This window comes from Streptopelia decaocto (genome assembly GCF_964273445.1).
Source record: "Streptopelia decaocto genome assembly, chromosome: 1".
In the NCBI taxonomy this organism is placed as follows: Eukaryota; Metazoa; Chordata; class Aves; order Columbiformes; family Columbidae; genus Streptopelia; species Streptopelia decaocto.
The window spans coordinates 27,375,797-27,393,203 of NC_138663.1; the positions used below are offsets into that span (position 1 = coordinate 27,375,797).

Here is a 17,407-nt window from a genome sequence, read left to right on the forward strand (position 1 = left end):
CTTCAAAAATTCTGCTCAAAAAATTGCAACTCAGCAAACACTAGACAGCTTGGAAATGATAATTCTAACCTTTCCCCCCCCCCGCCCTTTCTTATTTTGTTTTTGCTTTTTGTTTCTGCAAGTACAGATCTCTATAAAAAAATCTGTCTTGAAAGTTTGAATGGACCAGAAAACGTAATAGGAAGTTTGCAGTGAATGGCAACGTAGGAAGGCTCAAATATTCCCCTCTTTCAGACAGGTCTGCAACTATAATCCTTTAATGGGGGAAATTCCCTGCAGACTTTTGACCTATTATATAGATTTGACCGGCTATTATAGGCTTTCCTCTTTGGATTTGGCTTCAACTCTTGGCAAGCCACTGTCTTTGTTATCTAACCCTTCCTTAACATACCTCGGTCAGCCTTTCTCCATTCCAGTGCTGCTGAAACATTAGGATTGTTGTAGTAATTAGTGACAGACTCCCTGGCTGCTTTGTGGCTGCCTGTCCATCCTGGTCACCTGTCCTGAGCACCTCCCTGACGAAGGCAGCTCTTGGGCAGGGTGCCAGCCCACAGGGCTGGAGATTGCTCTTGAAACAGTCACCCACTTTTGGCGATGTTCTTCAGGGTTGTGCAGTTTCCTTTTATCCTGCCCCTCGCATAGTCTCTGAGGGTGCTTAAATGTCATTGAGAGAAAAGAAAGGTCCTGACTGTTAGAGCCATTGGGCAGCAAATATTTTGCTGGAAAAACTTCATTAAGATGCTGCAATATGACCCTAAGGTGGTAGCCACTTTCTGGGAGCTTTTATAAGTTCATGGCTGCCAATAAATTCCACAGTGGTAAACAACCCTGGCTATTTGATGTTGACAGTACAAGAGCTTTTTAGTAATCTTAAAGTATTTCGACTTGCTGTGCTGCACTCAGTTGTGTTTTCAAATATGCACTTGGGGAAGTTGCTTCAGTTTGTGCTGAAAGTGTCAGATGCTTTTCCTGCTAACATGCATCTTGACTGTTGATTCAGTATCTCAAATAATACCAGCAATCAAATGTAGGAAAGACTGTTCCATCTTAATACAGACAGAAAAAGAGGTACACAAGCTGAATCATTTGCTTGTTGGCAAAAGAAAGGAGTTTTACTCAGCTTTGGCAAAAATAGGTATCTATTAGTTAATAAGTTTCCCCTGAATCCTTCCTGATTACCTCCTTCACAGGGTCTTAGGGAGTTGCAGGACTTTGGAGGTAACAGGTTTTGGACGAGGTGTTATCACTGGTATCCGTGACTGTTGATGATTAGCAAAGGTCCCTTGGTTCTTTTTTTTTCCGAGAATATCCTGGCCATGCCCCAATTTCATAACATGCAAATTCCTCACTTCAGTTTTAATAAGCTATTGAACTGTGTATGCCACTGGACTGTTGTTTTTGGAGCTGCTCAGAAATTACTTTTCTTAATGAAAATGATGCCTTATGATGAAAAATGAAGCTCGTGTTTTCAGTTGAAAATGGCTTTGTTTTGATACCTCAAGCGTCTCACGGGAGCAGTAGTCTGCATTCTTTATACTCCAAAGCTTTCAGCTGTTTGAGCTTCTTAAACAAACTGCTCCTCCCTTGACCTGCTGTAGGACTTCCCGGCTGTAGGACTCGTTACATGATATCCAGTCCAGCCAGAAAACTTGGACAGCAGAGGAGACTGGAGACAGCTACAGCTTTCATGAACCACCACAGGGACAATCCTGAAATGTTTTGGGTTTTCAAGAAAAAAAACAGAAAGAAGATTATTTAGATTTCTGGCACTATGCTTTAGATTTCTGGTAATTTGCTTTTTGAAAAACATGCAATTTTGTCCAGTAAATAGCTAGTTCTCACCAAGAAGTTAATCTAGGTGAAAACTTTTCAGGAAACAGTGTGATAAAAAGAATTTGCATATAATGTACTGGTTTTCTTTTTTTTAAGTAATAATACTAATTCTGTCAAACAGCTGTTCTGTGCTGCACCAGAGGAAGGTTTATAAGACTTACGCTTGGTGAAATTATAAATGGCTGCACTTGATATATACATACACAAAGTACTGAACACAACAGAAACTGGAAAATGTGAACTGACCACCTGCACTTGGGTGATCAAACTCATCTGCTGCATAATGAACCTGTAGTATAAGCACTTACTGCTTGAAAATACTGAGAATTTTACAGTAGCCACAATGGCATTCATGTAATTTCAGGGTGATTTTCAGGTATCTGGATCAGAAGGTCTTGAATGGAAGGTTTTTTTAACTTGCTTGGGTACTATTTTGTTCAGGCTTGGCCTGACTGCCTCTTAAACATCATCTGTTTTCCTGTCTCTGTTTTCATTCTTGCTATATGGTATTAGATTTTTTATTTATAGTATATTGTCTTTTTAACTCAGAACTGGCATGTTGTTTGGACTTCCCTATGGCAGCAGCAGGTCCTGGCCTGGTGTTCTCAAACACCTTCCTGTCCCCATTTCAACCAGCTCTTCAGGTCTCTCACATTACTGTTTGCACAAGTGGGGCTTTCTCACGCTTTTGTGCACTTTGTCACAGATGTCTGAATGGCTTGAGTTCATCTCTGAGGATTTTTTGTTTTATTGCAATAGGCTACCTCAGACAGGTTTTGCAATGCTAAAAAGAACAAGTTGGGAAGAAGTTTCCTTCTATCCAAAGTGTGGATTTAAAATCCATTGCTTTATGGTATGCTCTGTGCCAACTTTGCTTTCTTTGTGAGGACCAAAGATTTTCCACCTATAATAAAATGATTTGCTTGGCCTTATGGCTTTGTCTAAAATGTTTTATGCATTTATGATCTCTGTTAAACTTGTGTTTTTCCTGTCAACTGAACTGCTTGGTGGGATATTCTCATTTCCTAGCTTCCCTGCATTCATTTCTTTCTACACCCTTTCCCATTCCCCTCCTTTTTAACCACACAGCAGCAAAAAGGCATTCTTTGGTTAGCAGAAGTTGAGCATAAAATATTCAGGTTTTCAGGTCAGTTGAGGACTTTTGTACTACTTTAAAAGTAACAAGCTCTGAGGAACAGCAAATTCACAGAAAGTTGATGAAATTTGGGCATGTTAGTTGATTTTATCCTGAAAACAAACTATTGTGTCTTCCAAGATACCTTATGTCTTTTGTTTCTCCCTTCTCCTGATCCGGTGAGAGTGATGGAGCAGACACAATTCACTGACTGACTCCTTTGATGTCAATGGGATGAAAGCCATGGCCAAATTGGGCTATGGGCTTTCAAGATGACTTGGTGTATCATTTTCTGATTACCTTAATAAAGCTACTGTAGCAAATCTACAGCTGCCAGGATAATTTTAATACAACAATTGTCTTTCTTATTGTGGTATTATGTAATTGTATTGTGCCCAGGAAAAAAATAATCCTGCCATGCCTTCAGGATATTTCTGGAGGCTGCTCTTCTACAATATTCATTTTGATTGCTAATCTGATAGGTAAACCTGTTAGTTTACCTATCACGCAGTCAGTCTGGCTTCCTTTGTTATACATGAGTATATCATGTAAGCTCTACCTTTGACTGAAGGAGCTAGAATTAGCTGAGGGGAGATAACCAAACTGGCAGTCCCACTCTGAAATGTGAGTATCCGAACTGCAGCGTTAGCTCCCATGTTTGCTGACTCTTTGGGATGTCATCAAATCTCAGACTCAAAGATGAAGTTTTTTTAAAGACTGAAATGTGTTTTGTCTGCATGGACAAGTCAAGTTTGCTGCTCCCTGACTCATGGATTATGTCTGTGTGACCTGTCAGACAATGCTGCAGCTCCTGCATCACTAGCAGCAGTTGCTGTTGGGTGTCCCTGTAGGTGTCTATGATGGTTCTGCAGAACCGTGTGCCGTAAAAAGTAGTAAAGATGTATCGTGATTAGAAAATAAGCAGGTATCCACCTACTAAATGGACCACAACACCTTCTGGATAAAAAGCTTAGTTGCTGTGCAGACATAGTTTAGACAACAAATGAACCTTTCAGATGGGTTTCATTTATTAGTCTGTTCTGTCCAACATAGATATGAATGTTGATTCTTGCTTCCCAGAGAAGAGGACTGCAGTGATTGCAAACTTCTAGATATTTTACATATTTATTTTGTCTTTTCCAAACAATTACCTAAAGCTTCTTGAAGATTAAAATTAATCAATTTATGTTTAGTTGAACTGTGTTTTAAAAATTATGACATGTATCTTTACTCCTAAGGTAGATTTACAAATAACCAGAAGACATGACTACTGAGACTATAACTGAACAGTATTTATCTTTTTAATCACTTGCTGGTTATGTTCTACGCTTAGCATCTCTGACTGAATATTCAACAAAATATTGGCAAGGTTTTCTTTCTAGACTCTTACTTTAGTGCCTGAAGCATAAATTAATTTTTACTTTCAACTGTTAGCAATCCAGCCAACACTCAGTGCTTAGTATGCTGGATCTGTGATAAAAACACGTCCCTGCAGAGGCAAGTGTATTTGACTCAGTACAGTATTAAATAACTAATGTTGTGACAATCTTTCAGAAATGTCATCACTCCTGCATGTCAAAAGGCTCTTCAGCACATTTATAAACTGGCCGATAGCAATGTGGCTTGTTAGCTCAGCTTAAATAGTGTCTCCAAAGGTATACCTTCATTTACAGATTGGAAGAGACTTTAAATTTCTGTCAGGGTCGTTTTATAAACCATTAAACAAGCTGCCAGGCACATGGATGCTCTCAAAAAAACCAGGAGGACCAGTGGTGTCACTCAGAAGAGGACCCTCTGCAATTCCACGACCACAATCTCTCTGCCTCCCCGCCTTGACTGACAGCGCTCTGATGAGCTGCTCCTTGGGGAGGGTTTCTTCTAGTTAGATAAATACAGAGGCATCCACATGCTCTGCCTCTTCCTATTTATTAAAAAATAATAATCTGAGAGCTTTTCTACCCGTATTGTTGTATAGCAGCAAAATGGGATAACTGCCTGTGGCTCTGATTTATAATCAGATTCCAGATGCAATCGACTGGGCAGCAGATTAATCACTTACACCCTCCTATTTAAGCTTGGGTGACAGACTATCCTTTTCCATTAATATGGTGATTTTTTAAAAATACAAACAACGAAAGTAGGAATGTGGGATTAAATAAGGAGGTGGTTGTGGAACTGAAGTTCCCCTTATCGCTGGCTAATTCACCTTTCCACTTTAAAATCGATGTCCCACATCCAGTGGCTCTGAAGATGAACTTCTTACAGAGCTGTGACATCTGCCTAGTATTTGTCTGTTTGAATGTATTCATATTTAATCAGGGTATGATTGTGTATTTTTCCAGATAATACCTTGCCTGCAGCTATGGCAGCAGCCTTTTAGAAGAGCCTTTTAAACTGTAATTAAATAAAGTAAATACACACAGAAAGAGCTTGGAAGCTGTTCATTGAGGACAAGAGCATTTGGGATGCAAGAGGTGTTATTTTTCTGTGTTGACCTCTAATAATTTGCGTAAACCACCTGCCTTAGCTTATCCAACTGTTAAATTGTTAGAAGAGCACATTTTTGCCCCCAAGGGTTGTGGACAGAACTCATTAATGTTTCATAAACACTTTCAAAGGCTTTTGTAAGATCATTCGATTCACAGTGGGTCACACTAATAAGATCTAATGATAAAAGGTAAAACCCAAGTATTATTATAATATTATTCACTTTCAAACGCAAATATTTTAACGGATTGTAACAATCATGGCACCTTTACAATAAGAAATTAATCATAATTTTTAATTGAAGTATTATTTCTAATTAAAACAACTTTAACTCCACAGCAACAACATTATTTTTTCCATTGACAAGCCAATAAAAATTCTGACATTGGTAGTCAGAGATTTTGTAATTAAATTCTTTATAACACATCCCAGCTCCCACTCTGATTTTTATCCATCTCAGTACACAGTGCTGCCAGCAGCTTTCTACAACAATTTAATGATTTCTGAGAGAGCAGTCATTCATTTATAAGCGACCCTCCCCAACCCCCATGATATAAACCTTTCCTAACAATAAAGCCTGGATTTTTTTCTCTCTTCATCCTCAGTTAAAAAAGTTATTGCCTATTTCCAATGACTCCTGAAATGGGTTGGATGCATCTGCATGAGCCAGGTATTGACCAGAAATGTCTAGCATCAGGCCTTATTCTCACCTCCCATAGCATCTCTGAGTGGCTCAGGTGGGACCAGGGGACACCAGAGAGCCCTGTGCCTCTAGCAAAGGCGTCAGGAGAGGGTGCAGCGTGGCAGATGTGCTGAGATGCACAATAGCTCCCTCACAAGGCAATGAAAAGACAGTCACAGACACGGGCAGCAGCTGGAGTTTGTCCTCTTCTGGAGATTTAAAAGCTTTGCTACATTACTTAAGTTTCCCAAAGAAACATCTGCATTTTCAAAGGTGAATTTTCTACCAGACGGGTCCTAGTGTTTGGTCCAGGATGCCCACAATTTTTTCCTGCAAAGGATCCCTGAACATAGTGCTCAGTGCCTCATGGAGAATGCTCAGTTCTCCAAAGCTGGGCATAAGGTACAGGCTGCTCACACTCAGATAAAGTTTAAACCTGCTCTAGCCAAATTCAGTGAAATTATGGCAACCAGGATTTCATAAATACATAAAGCATATTATTATATACCATCTTCTAGGTCTTTTTTTTTTTCCTCTGTTTTCAGTCCTGGGACTGCCTAGTAGATATTAGCTTTGTTTACACAAGGTTCCCTAAAGAAGTGCCTTCTGGAGAGACGGATCTGTGCAAAGATTTCCTCTCAAACCTATACATTTTTAGAACCTGCTCTAAAGCAGGCTGGAAAAGGGATGTCCTGCTCTGCAGGAATTCCTATATTCTAGTTAATTGATCACAGTGTAACATTTGAGGATGCATGTTTTATGAAGCAGAAAAGCTGAAATGATAACAGTGAATTGTTTGAACACTGTAGAAATTAATTTGCAGCTAGCTTTTAAATTTACAATTCCAATGAAATGAAAAAGTTGCCGGTGAATATTTTGATTTATCTGAAACTTTGTTTCCAGGGGAAAAAAAAAATACAATAGCAATACTGAATCCTGCTGGTGATTCTTGAGGCTATTTGGCTTCAATCCCCTTTGTTAAAAATACCTTTTTTTGCTTGAGGATGGGTTGTTTGGTGCAGGTAATACACCCAGCAGTTCAGAAGGAAAGTTCAGCGTTGTGCTCCAGTCAACCCTTTCTCTCCCTGGCAGGGTGCCCAGGAAGGACAGCCTGCAGACACGGGCACCTAATTTAGGAACTCCAAGGCTCCTGTTTAGATGTAAATAAAACATTTAACTATGGATTTTCCTCAACTCCACATAATCAATATTTGCAGTAGGAAAGAGATGATCAGGAAGGTAGCAGAGGATATTGTGTGGCAGAAAGAATATCTTGACTGCTAAGTGACACTTAATTGCTTGGAAAAAAAGAATCTTGGCTCTTTAAGAAGGCAAGCAGACAGAGATTTACAGGGTTACTATACAGCCATGCTTGAAAGATAAAAAATCAGCTTTAAACATAGGTGTTACATATCCACTGGAAGTGAGCTGATAGAAGGTTACTCTGCCCAGAATGAAGCAAGGACCGCATTTGCCAGGAGTCCACATGTGGAGCACTGCTGAAAAACTGTAGTTTTTCTAACTGAATGTACAAGTCTCTTACCTGTTCACCTGAAATACCTTTCTGAAGGTAATAAGTAACTTTGATGTTGTTGCTTTATGAAAGGCGTTTAGGTCTGAAGGAGACTACTGTTTTTGCTATTTACCTATTGAATGCTACAAAATGTAGAATTGTAGACCAGAGCTAGCCTAGAAATAGTGTTTTTTCTGGAGAGATTGAAGGCTGTGAATCTCTACTACAATGACCAGAAGAAGGTAACTCACCATAAGGGACATCTACAAACTTACAAACTCTGGAGCATTAAAGATCAACAGCCTGCTCCTCCCCAGTCAGCTATGGGGATACAGCTGGTAAGTACCTCACAGAGTGGTCCTTCTCAAAACTTCTCCTGCTCTTGCCTCTAAAGTAGATGAGGCTTATCCCAGCTATATGGATGACTTTATAGACCTTTGACTTTTAATGAAACACAGAAGCAAAATGTTCCTTTGCAAGCCTTGTGAACACAGAAAAAAATTTTCTCGTAATCTTTCCATTTTGCACAACACTTTGTGAAGGTCTGCCAACTGTGTCAACAGCAAAACAACACTGGGTTGTGTATAACAGAAGTTAAAAATCTGATGTGCATGTCCCCGAAACTATGATCATATTGTTGACTCTTGTAACACAACCATGGCACAGTTTTAATGAGACGCACTCCCTTTGGCTACAGGAGATCTACAGTTCTCACTGACACCTGGAGGTACAAATACCCTTAAAAGTATGTGAACAGTGATCCAGATGCAGCAGAATCTCCACCAGAGTAGCTGAACCCTGCTCTACTGAAGAGATGGAATGAGACAGCAAAGAGCCTTGACTTCGCCCACGGCACCCGCAGAGCCTGAGTGCTTCCCTGTGAGCTGGAAGGCGCTGACCTGGCAAAGCACTGTCAACCGAAAGTGATAGCTGCTCCTGTCACCTCCTATCTTCTCTGCAGCTCAAGGACCAAAAGAAAAACTCGCTGTAGAGAAGGTCCAGGGAGGATGTCTTCGGAGTGTCTCACAGAGCCTGGTATTGTTATTCTCCCTATCTGCCATAGAGGATACTAGAATTTGGGTCTTATTTCTCCAAAAAATTGTAGCTGCAGTGTGAATGTGCCTGATAGATGCATTCACTGCTGGAAGGTGTTAGATCTTTCTCACTGGTATACGCAAAAAGGGCAGGAAACTTTGATTGTCTCAAACATGGAAAGTCACCAAGTCATATTACTCCTATTCTAATAGGTTTCCTGTTGGCAATCCATAAACTCATAGAGGAAGTTTTTCTGACTGGTCCTACCAGAAAGATCAGAACTACCTTGCTGAAGGAACAGGCCTGTTTTAAATGGTGTTAAAATTGTACAGGCAAGATTTTGTTTTTTTTAGACATGTTGTACTTCCCTAATGACCAGAATAGGACTAATGAATTTAAATGCTTGGAGGAACACAGAGCTGCACAGCTTCCAGCATCACCCAGCTGTGTTGTACATTGCTAGCTACAGTGGTGAGCAGCCATCTAAATTGAAGCTGCCTGGGGTAGAATGCGCAGCTGGATGTGCTAGAGAAGGTTTACCACAGGTCCATGCCTGCTCCTTCACTTTTAAACATCTATGTTTTTGTGTTAAGTTCTTCTGTGATGATTATATCTTTGTGATGATTATATCTTTGCAACACAAGTCCCCATTTTTGCTTTGTTGAAAAGAGTCATTACATACTTGATGATTTGGAAGCTCCACTGTAACCTTTCCAAACCTTACAGCTAACAACTAACAAAAGAACAAACCCAGCACATAACTACTTACTGTCACTTTTTGCTGCCAGCGAGAGCAAAATAAATCTCACAGAAGCATACAGGCATAGCTTTGGACTGAAGATTTGCTTTAAAATTAATCTGAAAAATATATAACAAGACTTTAAAACAGATATCTAGCCTCATGTGAGAATACTGATGCTCTGATTCACACACACCTAGAAACATGTGCACTAAGTGAACAGTGTTTGCACCGAACAGGTCTCTGCTTGTGTAAATGAATGCAACAATTAGAAGAAAAACTGCTGGATCAGAATCAACATAAGGTCAGGGCTTATCCTCTATGGCACCCATTTTGACAGGCCACCAGGCTCTTAAAGCACCTGCAGAATCTCCATCCATTCTTCAGGGCCCCAGGCTGCTGGTGTACCAGGCAGACCTCTTTCAAACAACACTGCTGAAAAGCCTCTAGGCATGAACCCATCCTGGAAACTATGATTTGCATTGAACTGTTTCAAGATATTGCAGAACAGAAGATGAGTACGATATGAGCGAAAGGACTGGTCACAAGCGGCAGATGGCATCGTGAATCAGTTCTGATGACAACTTTTTGTCAAATGTGTTTTCAACTTGACAAAAGTGACTTCCCAAACTGTCTGTTGATAGCTCACTGTTCTGAATTTAATTACCCAAACATTTCCTATAATTTCTTTCAACATGGGAATCATGGCCTTTAGCACAATTCTTATCAAGATAATCAAGCTTTTATTTCTTCCCAGTAGACTGGGCTATCTGCTGTGTTAACTGGGAGATCCCTCCTTTACATTGTACTAATAGCTCCAAAGTCCAGACAATGAGGTTACCCAAATCCAGCAAATACATACTAAATGGCAATGTTAACAATTTAACAATCTAGTTACAAGCAGTAGGCTACAAAAAAAAAGTCAAGTTGTCTCTGTCTTTTCTTAGTTTTCCCCTTAATGGTTTCATTAGTTTTCGTAGTTGGTCATAGTGGTTAATGGCCTCAGCAATAAATACAGCAAAGAGAGGTTTTAAATTGTCGAGGTAAATCTGTGCTACTGGTTTGTCTTGTTATTTTCCATGTTGACCTCTGTTACCTTTATTTAGGTCATGCTCCCTTAACTTTAACTGTTTCGGAGTCTAACAGGTGATATCTAACTCTGAAATATTAAATCTTGACCACATACATGCCAGGTCACTGGGTGCTCCAGGCTCCACAAGATGATGTATCAAGACCTCTAGGATTACAATAGCTTAAAATCAGGAGCATTTGAAAACAGTGACAACAAAACTGTGGTGTCTTTTCATTTGTCTCTTGTAGTCCTGAACTTTATTATTCAGATTTTGCCAGCAGCCCTATGATGGCCAGAGAGTCCCTTTTAAAAACACCACCACAAACCTACCAGTTTTTATTCAATCATATGAGTCTAGAATCAGGGAGCTTAAGGGAGAATGACAAGGAAAACAAAAATTGCAATCAAATCTCAAGACTGGCGATCATGTGCCTGACACGAAGGTCCTTCATCACAATTTCAGGATCTGTGTGCTATGATAAAAGATTAGTGATAAAGATCATTGCACTTTGTGCTTCCTTTCCTTTGACAGATTTCATGTCTGATTCACTGTGGTGTTTATTGAGTCCAGGGGTGTTCAGGCAGTGTACAACTGGAGTAAAACACCCATGAATCATGCACTCGACGTGCTCTTTACTGTAGCCACTAACACTTTATAATGTTGTCTAGAAATCCAAAAGAATGATTTAGTCAAACCATGGCTTCTATTTCATTTGTATTAAACTTGGCTCTCTGCCTAAATTCTTGGCATTTTGAGCAGTCAACTTAAGCTAGAATATATTGCTTTGTCCGTAACATTTGTAACCTTTATTGATCTGCTCAGGTAAAAGCACAGAGCAAAAGGTTTTTATTATTGATGTGGAAAATATTACTTCTCCATTGTTTTTCAGGCCACAAACATCTGTCACTTTCCCTTGATATATCGCCTTAAGTCTTCTTTGTTCTGGTCCTAGAAATCCCATCTACGTTTATTTTGTGGGATTCAGGTGTTTTTCCATACAGAATCATGGAATAGTCTGGGTTGGAAGGAATCTTCAAAGGTCATCAAATCCAGCCCCCTGCAATGAGCAGGGACATCTCCAACTAGACCAGGTTGCTCAGAGCCCCGTCCAGCCTGGCCTTGAATGTCTCCAGTGATGGGGCATCTACCACCTCTCTGGGCAACCTGGGCCGGTGTTGCATCACCCTCGAATAGCTGAATTAACACTGGCTCACAGCACTTTCTTTGCATCTAACTTTTGAATACAATATTTTGCATGAATACAGCTTACCATGTTCACCCATCTTCTCAGACCAATGTGATCTCTTCCTGCAGCTTCAGGGACGCCCCTCAGGGACTGCGCTACATTCCCTGCAGCACTACTGCCCCAGGGAGAACATCCTTCTGCAGAGCACAGCAGAGCTCCACCACCTGCTCCTCCTCCTGTGTGCAAAGCCAATTGGCAGCGGAGATTGCTGTGCACAGGTTCACTTTCTGATTTTCTCACCCCTGATTTTATTGCACGCACCCCTCCTCTTGCCGGGCTGTGAGAGCCGAGCTTCCCGCAGCAGTGGGGAGTGGTGTAGAGGGACCCAACACTTCCACCTGCCCCAGAATTTGTAGGTGTATTATCACAGCTAATGATTTTTGGATTTTGTTGTTGTTGTTGTTCTGGCTGATACTTGGTGTCTCTAGTCCCTGTATCTGGCAGTTCCAGCTGTGCAAGTAAAAATTTCCATACCTGTGACCCAGCAATCGCAGGGAAGCTTGCTTGGTGCCTCCACCCTGCCAGAGCCACCATCCCAGATGCCCTCTTTGCTCTTATGACTTCTGAGGCAGAAGAAGCTTCCCAAGGTTTTCGGTCAGTGCATGGCTGTCATGTCTGATACACATCAGAGTGATACCTTCGACAAGTGCATTTTCTTATGCCATTTGTTGATTTCTCCTTTCTAATTCCACTTGCTGAGACCCAAACTGTTGCCACATCAGTCACCGAGGCAGAGAAAATTTCACTGGCTATTATCTGTGTCTGAGGATAGTTTCTTTAGTTATCAGCATTTGAAACAACTACAGATTGTTACTTTTCTATTTGTGTTCTCTTTGTATGACTATGCATTCAGGCCATTTATTTTAATTGTTCATTCCTGTCTGGGCTATATGCAAATTTGTGTATATGTTTGCATATTGAGGGTGATATCATTTATCCTTGTACAATCATGGTTTGTGTGCCTGTGTACATACAAGTAGGTTAATGTATTCATCTCTTCATACATGTGCAGCATGTTCCTGCCAGTGTTAGGTGATGATGAGCTAATGTGGTTTGTTCTTCTGCATGCAGTATGCCTCCACCTGCATGTTAATCCTTCTCAGCAGACTGTCATTTGAATCATACATTATGTAAGGAAGGCAGCACTGCTTCCCAGTGGAGAACATTTATTTTAGGTTTTATTTTTCAGAAATGAATTCAAGATGATAATCCATCATTATGAAAAAAAAAAAAAAAAAAGTTTTCCCTGACTGAAGTATTTACTCGTCTTGGAAGCCATGTCACGTGTAGCACTGGAGAACATCTCTAGATCCAGTGGATGGGATCCATTTCATCTGTTATTTGCCATCATAAAGTCAGGCTGGTCATCGTGGCTCTTTCTGTAGTCAGTGAAGAAAATACAGATCTGGAGACTCCCTCTGTAGTCATCCCATCCTACAAGGGGTGTCTAAAGCAGTTGGGAGGACAGCTGTCTAAGGACAGATCTTTGTAGTAGGCCACTGGAGCTTGCTGGTTTTTGCTTTTCTTATGTAGGAGGAGAGCTTTACTCACCTCTTTATCTGCTGAAGTGAGTTCTGGGACTCCAGAAAAGCAAAAACAGCTAAACTGAACTAGCCAGTCATTCTCTTTATATGTTTAATGACCACAGTTTTTTTCAAGTCTAGACATGGCCCACATTGGATGGAAGGCATTAAAGGAAGTTGACTAGAATATGTGAACTGTAAAGAGCTCAGGCATTTAATAGCATAGAACCTGGATGGAAGTTTCAACAGAGGAACTGTGGACACAAGACTAACCCCAAAGCCAAAGAAATACAGTCCCCTTGAATTTATGGGCTTGTATGTGATCCTACAGGTGAATGATGATTAACTTGGAAATAATGAAATCATTTTTAGTACAGAGGCAAGGCCAACAGCTCATGTTTGTATCAGCCTGGAACTGCTGAGCAGACAAATGGGATATCAGTGCTACAGCACTGGTAAGCCTGACACGGAATGTAAAGCAGCTATCCCCGAAGGAGTATGAAGATGCTCATTAAAAGTAATAAGGGTCCAGGAAATGAACAATTAATACCCATTTTTTTTTATGACTTCCCCAGAGTATTTGTGAAAGATAGAAATCCCAGGCAAAACCTGATGCCTTTTGTAGCTGTTAAGACATAAACCAGACACATATTTGGACTAAGCAAAACTACAAGATGTTTATTATCCAGTGGAACTAGAACACCAAAAAGGTCTTGGAAGTCTAATAGGATTATTGAATTCGAACAAAAGGGAAAAAGATGAGCTTTTTCTTTTTTGCTTCGATGAGCTTGAGACAATCAGAAACTCGATGGACCGGGGAGAGCACACTTGTTTATAAAACACAAGGGTTTTTTTTTCTGAGCATCAAGTTGCTGATATACATATAAATTATAGAAGTGAACACTTTCTATGTTTTAAACCTCTCTGTTTAAGTAGGATTTTTTATATATGATCACATTACAGTTTATTTTTTGCGCAGGGTACCAGAATGGTATATTTGGGGGGAAGTAACTGCCAATACTTATTTTTAAGGGCTGAGATTTTTTTTTTCTTTTGGTGAGTATTTCACTGGACTTTGGGTGGAACTGAATCCAGATCCATGTTTTAATAAGAATGTTTTGGATTGGTCTGATTATACTACTCTAAATGTGGAAATGCTTCAGATTAATACTTTTGTTTGGTTGTTTTTTTTTTACAGCAGTAATGCCCAATCTGTCTCAGGCATGCCTTATAGCTATAGTTTTTCCTTGCCATTATACTATCTTTTCCTCTTTTCCTCCACCATTCCATGACCCATGACTCCTCCATGTCCCTGCCTTCTGAGATCTATAGCACCATAATCCCTTACTACCAAGCAGCATGTTCTTTTTCTCTGAGATGTGAACCTGGGAGTGAAAAAGAAAATAAAGAAGAAACATAAACTTAACAGTTGTCTCTCAGTTGTTCTTCAGTCTCAGCAGTACCTCTGCTCTCTTTCTATATCTTATCTTTAATGCTGTCATGCCTCACTAAGAAGGCTTGACTCATGGTTGGGAACTACTGCTTTTGGTGATGACTTGTTACTTTTTTTTCTTCAGTTTATCACGTCTGAGCTAACTCAACAGCTTTCAATTGCTGCCAAATTGTCAACACTGGACCCAGACATTCCCTGTGTACAGAACGAATGCGGTCAGAGCTTTCTAAGTGGAGCATCTGAAAGTCCGCTACTCCCTGCTCCTCTCCACACCAAATATGCCTCAGTCCGTTCCTGAAGGGATGGCATTGCCAATGAGAGGCGGGAGGATTTGGCTCCTTTGCCCACTTACCCTTCTGCCTTGCAGTTGAGGTGCCAGCCTGGGAGTCTGCGGTGATGCTGGTGTTGGGATGTGGCTTAGAGCAGAACTGGAATGGCTGTTTCCCATCTGGTTCAGAGCAGCTGTCAGATGGTAACAAATGCCAGTATCCAACAGCAGGAGCCTGTTTTCTTTGTGTGCATGTTTGTGTCATGTGTGTGTAACTTCTGAACTATCACTGTGCTGGGAAGCAGCTTTTTCTTTTTGGTTGTAAAAGTGCATATTACCCTGTGCTGTGGTTTGCAAACCATAGTTTGCATTGCTCTGGCTCACTGGCTAAAAGGCCAAGTTAATGCGTATGTGTCAAAGTAATTTAACAAACTATGAACTAGAAATACATTTTATTTATATTTTGCAAAGGGATCTGGGAGAGATGCTGGCTTGACATCTTGACTAAGGATCAGAAATGACTGTGATGAGTCCTTCATTTAACATATAACGTGACCTAATACCTGAAACGTCATCTATGGTGTTTATATATGGTGTTTACAGAGGAAGCATGCATTGAAGCAGGTTACCTGCAGGGTGGTCTTTCTGCAAGGATGCCATATTTTCAGGAGTTTTAAAAGTATCCAGAAGCCTGTAGAAAACCCACAAAATGGAAACAGGTTCAAAACTTCCCCAGTAGGACATTTTCAAGTAAAGAAGAGTATTCCCTGCAGCAGGTCAGTTTGGATTCCTGCCTACAGAAAGGTGAGGACTATTTCAAAATTGAGTACAGGGAAGCAAGAGAAACTAAACAAAGGGTAGGTTGTGTTAAAAAATATCTCTGCTTGATTGCGATTCTGGACAAGCCTTTTGTGAAGTATTAGTTACCTCAAGAACTGACTGGGTAATGGGACCAGCTTTCCAGCGCTTGCTCTTGCCCATCTAGCTAAGGAGCTTTGTGCACTTGGCCAGGACATGACAACTTTCGGGACTTCTGGTGTGTGGCATTTAACCAAGGAGAGCAGCTGTTGCTTTTTGTAGAGCCAAGATCTTGCCCAGTCCCCAACTGTGAGCTTGTCATATAACCCAGCCCCATAATGGAGGTAACAACGTTTGCCTTTCTTCAGAAATTACTTTGAGATCTGCCAAAGAAAAGGGCCTATTCAAATGCAAAGCCCGATGCTTTTATTTATTAATAGATATTGTGCCAGAGTCACCAATCTGCTCCTGGTGCCTAGTGCTGCTCTGAAAACAGAGGATCTGCTGCTTGATTAACCCAGCCGGTGAGCTGTGGCCTAGGGCTGCTTTGTGATATTGGAAGAAGCACAAAACAGCCAGATGTTTACCAGCAGCAACTCAAGCTCAGTGTTAACCAGAAACAACAAGCTCTGCCTGGTACTCCTCTGAAACTCCAGCAACTGTGGTCCTGCCTAAGTTCACCTGCCAGCAGCACTGCTGCTTCTGACAGAGAGGACGGAGCTTCTCAGGACACTCTTATTCCCTTAGAAGATCACTCATTCTTAAAAAAAAAAAAAAAAAAAAAAAGAAAGAAAGAAAGAAAGAAAAAACTGTTTACAGGTAAAATTATCTTCTTCCTTGGGGAATTTATTGTATATGCTCCATAGGACTCACAAGGGTGGCTGCTTTATGCTGTGCTGGTAAGCACAGCACAGTACTAAAGTGGGTTCACCCAGTACATTGCCATTACTGCAGCACTACCTGGTGTTTCTGGAGCCTCTGGCTCAGCTCAGTCCCAGCCAAAATTTCCAGGGAAGACAGGCAGAAAAAAAAAAAAATCTCTTTTGAAGATTGTTCTGGCTTGATGGTGGGAGGTTCGCTTGTCTAATTTCGTGCTTTCCCTGTTTTCTTTTTGACTGCACTTTCCTGGTGTGAAAGGCCTGGTACTGATTTCAGTCAAAGCAGAATTTCGCTGCACCATTTTTGCTGTCCTCAAGGGAGAGTTTTTATTCAGTTGCTCTCCCCGCCACACTTACAGTAACAGATGACTTTTTGAAACACTTCTATTAGAATGAAAGCAGAGGGTACATTTCCGCTGATAAAGTGGTCAACAAACATGAAATAAAAGTGGAAGTAACTTCACTAATGTACTTCTACAAATTTGGTTCCTGGGCCCAGTGTGTCACAATCTGCTTATTTTGATCTCTCATGTTTAGAATTGATTTCTCATATCAGAATATTGCCTCTACTGAAGCATTTTAATCCCAGACATAACGCAAGCTGACACATAATTCCAACTGCATCCTTAACCCTTTCTGTAAGTCAGAGGAAGTATAGTAGAACATCACATGTGGGTGTTCCGATAATTAAATGACGGGCTTCAGCAGGATCAAACTAATTTCCTTTTCGAGCTCCAAACGAGC

General features: G+C 40.7%; 1 long non-coding RNA gene across 1 annotated transcript in view; it reads right to left on the minus strand.

Moving 5' to 3' along the window:
* Positions 1-16,135, minus strand: part of LOC309447047 — a 37,626-nt gene extending 21,491 nt beyond the window's left edge. Inside the window, exon 1 of the long non-coding RNA XR_014185551.1 lies at positions 15,072-16,135. This is a non-coding gene — a long non-coding RNA (uncharacterized lncRNA). The remainder of the gene's footprint in view (positions 1-15,071) is intronic.
* Between the last annotated feature and the right edge of the window lie 1,272 nt (positions 16,136-17,407).